This window comes from Bos indicus, chromosome 17 (genome assembly GCF_029378745.1).
Source record: "Bos indicus isolate NIAB-ARS_2022 breed Sahiwal x Tharparkar chromosome 17, NIAB-ARS_B.indTharparkar_mat_pri_1.0, whole genome shotgun sequence".
In the NCBI taxonomy this organism is placed as follows: domain Eukaryota; kingdom Metazoa; phylum Chordata; class Mammalia; order Artiodactyla; family Bovidae; genus Bos; species Bos indicus.
Window position 1 is genome coordinate 44,391,109 of NC_091776.1, and position 6,659 is coordinate 44,397,767.

Genomic DNA, 6,659 nt, shown 5'->3' on the forward strand with positions numbered 1-6,659 from the left:
CCCCTGGTGGTCTACGGGTAAAGAATCCACCTGCCAATACAGGGGACATGGGTTCAGACCCTAGTCTGGGAAGATCCCACAGGCCATGGAGTAACTAAGCCCGCAAGCCACAACTCCTGAACCCATATACCTCGAGCCCATGCTCTGCAATAAGAGAAGCCACTGCAATGAGAAGACCTTGCACACAGCTAGAGAGTAGCCCCCACTCACCACAACTAGAGAAAGTCTGCATGTACCAGCAAAGACCCAGTGCAGCCAAAAAATACAAGCAACAAATAAAATCCCTGATTCACAGAAGGCTGGAAGCCCACCTAGATACAGCCTCCTGAACCCCTCTCTTCCAGCCAGGGAATTACCTTCATCCCCAGGGTCCCCCTGATGGAGTTCCTTCCCACCCTCACTGCCCTGGGATGCCTTCTAGAAGGCCCCAGAGTAACTACCTCCAGTGGGTAGGCTGGAGGTATCAGATTTGTTAAATGTCTGTCTGCATATTGAGTGCTTGCAGCTGCTGGAGACCAGTTATTTGGCCCTGCCTTGGTTCACAGAATTCCAGGGAGCAGGCCGTCTGGGGAACACCCTGGGAAAGCAATGCTGGACAGAGAGAGGTTACTTGACATCCTTGGTAAAATGCTGTGAAGGACACAGAGTATAAATAGGAGCTTCCAAGAGTGACTCAGCTGTCCTTCCTTTCTTGGAAGAAGGCAGGTGCAGGTGGGGGGCAGGGAACAGGAAGACCCTCCCCACACACTGACCCACAGGCAGTTGAGGCTGCCAACTCTGCTAGAGGATTAGACCCTGTTCTCCTTCAAGCTCAGATAAGTTTCAGTCCTGCCACAGGTCTTTCAGGGGGTCAAAGCCATACATCCCCCTCCTCTGGGTCCTGTGCAGGGCCCCCGCAGTGCACCTTCTTCATTACCCTGGGTGCCAGTATCACCACTCAGGGCCATGACCAGCATGTGGGTGCCTGATACTCCCAGGAGTCTGGATCTGTAAGGCCCAGGCTGGAGAACTTTACTGTCCAAATAAGGCCTGCACCAGGGGGAGGCAAGTGAGGAACCAAACAACTCAGTCATCAAGATAAATAGTATTTTAACACAGTATTTTTAAAAACCACAACTTTTGCCAGAGAATCCATGATGAGCAAGATATTTTTTTAAAAAATTCTAAAGATGAGATGAATAGAACTGATTTTTGCTTTTGCTTCAGGCTCGGAGGTGGCTGGGCAGTGGTGCTGTCTCCAAACAAGACCCACTTCACGTGCTGCAACCCTTCTCTCCCGCTGGTAGTCAGTCAGGTGCTGGTTGGGGACAGGGACTTGGAGTCCAGGGACTGTTTACTGAGCATACGTGACTCTGTGAGGTGTCCTTATTTCCAAATGACAAGATACCCATCAGAAGGTTAAGTCACTGGTCTACGGTCACAGAACTGGCAGAGGGTGGGTTTGAGGTGTGTGGTTGTCCTGTCACCTGGAAGCACCCTGAACTACAGGGTGGGAGAGGAGGAGGGGAGTCCCAGTGTAACCTGCATCCTTACCACTCAGTCCACCTTCCCGATGCTGGTCACATTCCAGGTCCACAGTGGACACTGACGTCACAGACGAATGAGTGTCCCTGTGTTTAAGGAACCCATCTTCTCAGGAGTTGCTGATTCCCTACTCTGTGTAGAGCATGAAGAAATCAATCTGTTTATTTCTGTTGTTTAAAAACAGCCTATTTAACCAAAAACGTTTTAGATTTACATAATATTACATGCGAAAAGTTGAACAGACATACAAGTCCAAGAGAATGAAAGCACATTGTGAATGTTCTTGATGTTTTGATTCTCTATCTTTACAACTTACATAAAGTGCATGGATCTTTAGGGTTTACCTCTGAGTTTTTCATGTGCAGACACTATCCTCACCACTTCCAGCACGTTTGAAGGCTCTTTCATGCCCACGTCCAGTCACTATCCCTCCACAGTAACCACCATTGACTTAAGTCACCAAACATTAGCTTTTCCTGTTTTTGCACTTGACCTGCCTTCTCAAAAGCTACCAGTTTCCCCCTCTTTAACCTTCTAGAAGGTCTCTTTTCGCCCTTTATATTTAGGTGTGCAATTCACTTGGAAATAATTTTAGTTCATGGTATGATATATGGAGGTGTCGACTCCTCTCCACAGAATACCCAGTTGGTCCAGCTCATTTATTAAAAAGGGTGTCTTCACCACTGCATTGAAGTGGCACTTTTTGTCTGAAATCAGATGATGGTACATGTGTGGGTCTCCTGGGTTCTCAAAGGATATGTCATTCATTGCTCTGTCTAGCTTTATAGAAAATTATATAATTTTAATCATGGGATAAGTTGATATTCAGTGTGTATCCTTCAATTTTCCTCCTGTTTATCTTTGCTATGCTTCACCTTTGCATTTTCACATGATTTTCAGAATAAGCTTATGGACAAAAATGTATCTACTATGACTCTGAGATGGCATTGAATTTATCAATCAATTTGGGAAATGTTTAAGAAAAATATCGAGTCTTCCAATCCACAAATACAAAATAGATCTCATTTATTTAATTTCAAGTAATATTTTGTAGTTTTCTATATAGAGGCTTTTCACCTTTCTTTAGACTTTTTTCTAATATTTTTGATGCTATTGTCAATGGTACTGTTAGGTCCATTATCTAATTGTTTTGTAAGATATGGAAACACAGTTGACTTTTGTATATTGACATTATGTCAATAACTAACAGCTCTGCTAAATTCACTTAATTCCAAGAGTTTATTTGTAGATTCTTTTGGGTTTTCTAAGTACATAAATATAGTGTGTAAGAATGACTAGTTTTCCTTCATTCTTTCTAATCCTCATACTTTTAAAAAAACTTATTGCACTGGGGAACACCAATATTCCTTGTTGAATTAAAGAGATAATAGTTGTAATTTTTTTCTATTCTTATATGTAAGGAGAGAATAGTACATTATTTTTTCATCTAAAATTAAATTATGTGTTTGCATCATGAAGTATCTCTGAAATATTTTTTTTGTAGATATGGTTTATCAGATTAAAGAAGTTCCTATTAATAGTTTTAAGAACTTTTGCTTTAAATACCTGTTTAATTTCATCAACTTTTTTTTTTGCATATTTTGAGTTGGTTTTTCTCCTTTCTTCTGTAAATGTGGTGGATCACAGTGATTGTGTGGTGTTTTTTTTTTTTTTTTTAACATTAAACCATCCTTGAATGGATAGTATAAACCATACTTGATCATGATATAGTTTTTTTTACAGAATACAAATAAAAGTTTTATTGTACAAAATTAAGGCTTTCGTAGTTCATAGTTCACTAAGGCTAAACAAAGACCACGTAATTTTTTTAAATCCTTTCAACAATTTCACATACACTTCCCCTCTCCCCCAAACTATTAAAATGGCCTGGCCAAATGTTATCAAAACAAAAACTATAAATAATACCAGTCCTTTAAAGACAGTTATCCCAAATGTTATTTCTTGGCATAGGTTATCATCATGGCATGGGACAATGTGATCTTAAATCCCTGTAGAGCATCTCTGGCAGCTCCAGCCTGTCCATCATTTTCAGATTCAACAAAAGCAATGTCAGTTCCTCTCAGGTACTAAACATACTTCCCTAAAACCAAAGAACTGGTTAAACAACATGGATAATATCATCTCACTAGTCTCTTCTGGTAAATTATTAAGGAATAAAGTACTGTTTGGAGGGTAATCAGGGACCTGAGGATCAGTGCTGCATTTCCTTGGGTATTAGCTGAATTTGGTGTTCCCTGACCAGGCTTTTTGTCCATGGTTGGTTTTTGCAGTCAGTTCCACAGTTTTGGCTTTTTTCTTTTTTCAGCAAAAGTGCTACACATTTTATAATATTATGTCCGAATCTGTTTTTGCATACTGGATTCACATCAGTTTGCCATAACATGGAAATCCTTGTAACTATCTCAAGGCACTTGCAGATGAACTCAGTTCCTTAAATGTAACAAAGGCTTGCCCCCTCATCTTCATGGTCTTTAAAGACACAGTATCTACCACGTGGCCAAACTGAGAAAACAGAGCATACAGAAGTCTCTTCTTCCTTTTTGTCATTCATATTGTTAATGTAAATTGGATGATTTGGTGTGATTGTGTTTTGGGTTAGAGTGTTCAAATAGCCAGAGGGTTCTACCATGTCCTGTAAGAATCTCTCATGATATAATTTTTAAATATCACTAGATTACACCTGTTTATGACTTTTGAGTCTCTCTTCATAAAAAAGAAATGTCTACGTTTTCAATTTTTCTAATGTGCTTGTTTGGATTTGGCACCAAAGTTATGCAGGTCTCAAATATTTGGGGAAAGTACGCTCTAACTTTTTCTATTTCCTGGAATAATAACTCCAATGTTTACAGAATTGGAATTATTTCTTCTTTAAATGTCAGAAGAATTCACTGATGAAGTCATCTAGGCATCAAGCTTTTTTTGTGGAAAGGTTTTTATTTTTAGAATCAATTTCTTCCATAGATTTAGGACTAAATTGGTTTTTTTCTTATTGTATCCATTTTGACTTGTGATTTTTAAGGAATTTGTCCACAATATCTAAACTGTCATTTGTGTTTGCCTATTACAAAACCTTCTTTTACTTCCACTTATATTTTATAGTAATTAATTTATTCATTCATTTACTTTGATGTAAATTCTATTGTGATATCCCTTTTCATTCTGGATATTGGAAATGTATTTTTTCCTCTTTCTTTTTTAAAAAAGTTTATGTATTTATTTCTGGCTCTGCTGGGTCTTTACGGTGCAAGCTTTTCCCTAGTTGCAGTGAGCAGGGGCCACACTCTAGCTGTGATGCACAGGCCTCTCATTGTGGTGGCTTCTCTTGTTGTAGAGCATGGGCTCTAGGGCACGTGCGCTTCAGCAGTTGCAGCTCCCAGCCTCTAGTGTACAGGCTCAGTAGTTGTCATGTGTGGGCTTAGATGCTCCTTGACATGTGAGATCTTCCCAAGTCAGGGATCAAACTCATGTCTCCTGCATTTGCAGGCAGTTGCTTTACCACTGAGCCACCAACAAGGCTCTTTTTTCCTCTTTCTTGCTTCTTCTTGACCAGAAGTGAGTTTTACTAATCAAAGGATCAACTTTCAGTAGTATTTTTTCTCTTCTACGTTGGTTTTTTATTGAAAAAAAAATTGCTTTACAAGTTGTGTTAGTGTCTGCTGTACAATGAAGTGGTCAGCCATATACACATACATATATCTCCTCTCTCTTTGGACCTCTTTCCCACACCCCAACCATCATCACAGAGCACTGAGCTGCGCTTCCTGTGTTTTGTAGCAGGTTCCCACTGGCTATCTACTTTATACATGGTAGTGTATATATCATGCTTCCCAGGTAGCTCAGCTGGTAAAGAACCTGCCTTCAATGCAGGAGATGCTGGTTTGATTCCTGGGTTAGGAAGTTCCCCTGGAGAAGGGATAGGTTACCCAGTCCAGTGTTCTTGGGCTTCCCTGGTGGCTTAGATGGTAAAGAATCCGCCTGCAATGTGGGAGACCTGGGTTCGATCCCTGGGTTGGGAATATCCCCTGGAGAAAGGCATGGCAACCCACTCCAGTATTCTTGCCTAGAGAATCCCCATGGACAGAGGAGCCTGGAGGGCTACAGTCCATAGGGTCGCAAAGAGTCAGACATGACTGACTAATCAACTAAGCACTGCATAGCACAATGTATATATCAATCCTAATCTCCTAATTATTCCCATACTCCCCTTCCTCCCCTGGGTCCACATGTCCATTCTCTACATCTGTCTCTCTTCCTGACTTGGAAATATGTTCATCTGTACCATTTTTCTAGATTTCACATATGCATTGTTATACGATATCTATTTTTCTCTTTCTCGCTTACTTCACTCTGTATGACAGACTCTAGGTCCATCCACATCTCTAAAAATGACCCTACTTCATTCCATTTAGTGGCTAAGTAACATTCCATTGTATATATGTACCACATCTTCTTTATCCATTCATTTACCATTGGACATTTAGATTGTTTCTGTGTCCTGGCTACTGTAAGTAGTGCTGCAGTGAACACTGGGATACATGTGTCCTTTTGAATTATGGTTTTCTCAAGGTATATGCCCAGTAGTGAGATTACTAGATCATATGGTAATTCTATTTTTAGCTTCCTAAGGAACCTCCATACTGTTCTCCACAGTAGCTGTATCAATTTATAATTTCACCAACAATGCAAAAAGTTTCCCTTTTCTCCACATCCTCTCCAGCATTTATTATTTGTAGATTTTTTGATGATGGCCGTTCTGACATGTGTGAGGTGATACTTCATTACAATTTTGATTTGCATTTCTCTAATAATTATAATTAGTATATTATAATACTAATTATAGTAACATAATAGAAATGTAAGATAGAAATATAATGATCATAATTAGCGATGTTCAGTATTTTATCATGTGTCTTTTGGCTATTTGTATGTCTTTTGGGGGGAGATGCCTATTTAGGTCTTCCATCTATTTTTTGATTGGATTGTTTTTTTGATATTGAGCTCCATGAGCTCTTTGTATATTTTAGAGATTAATCCTTTCTCCATTGCTTCATTTGCAAATATTTACTCCCAGTCTCAGGGTGGTCTTTTAGTCTTATTTATGGTTTCCTTTGCTG

General features: G+C 39.7%; 1 pseudogene; it reads right to left on the bottom strand.

The window, feature by feature from the left end:
- Window positions 1-492: 492 nt before the first annotated feature.
- On the bottom strand, window positions 493-6,207 carry LOC139176715 (U2 small nuclear ribonucleoprotein B'' pseudogene; annotated as a pseudogene).
- Between the last annotated feature and the right edge of the window lie 452 nt (window positions 6,208-6,659).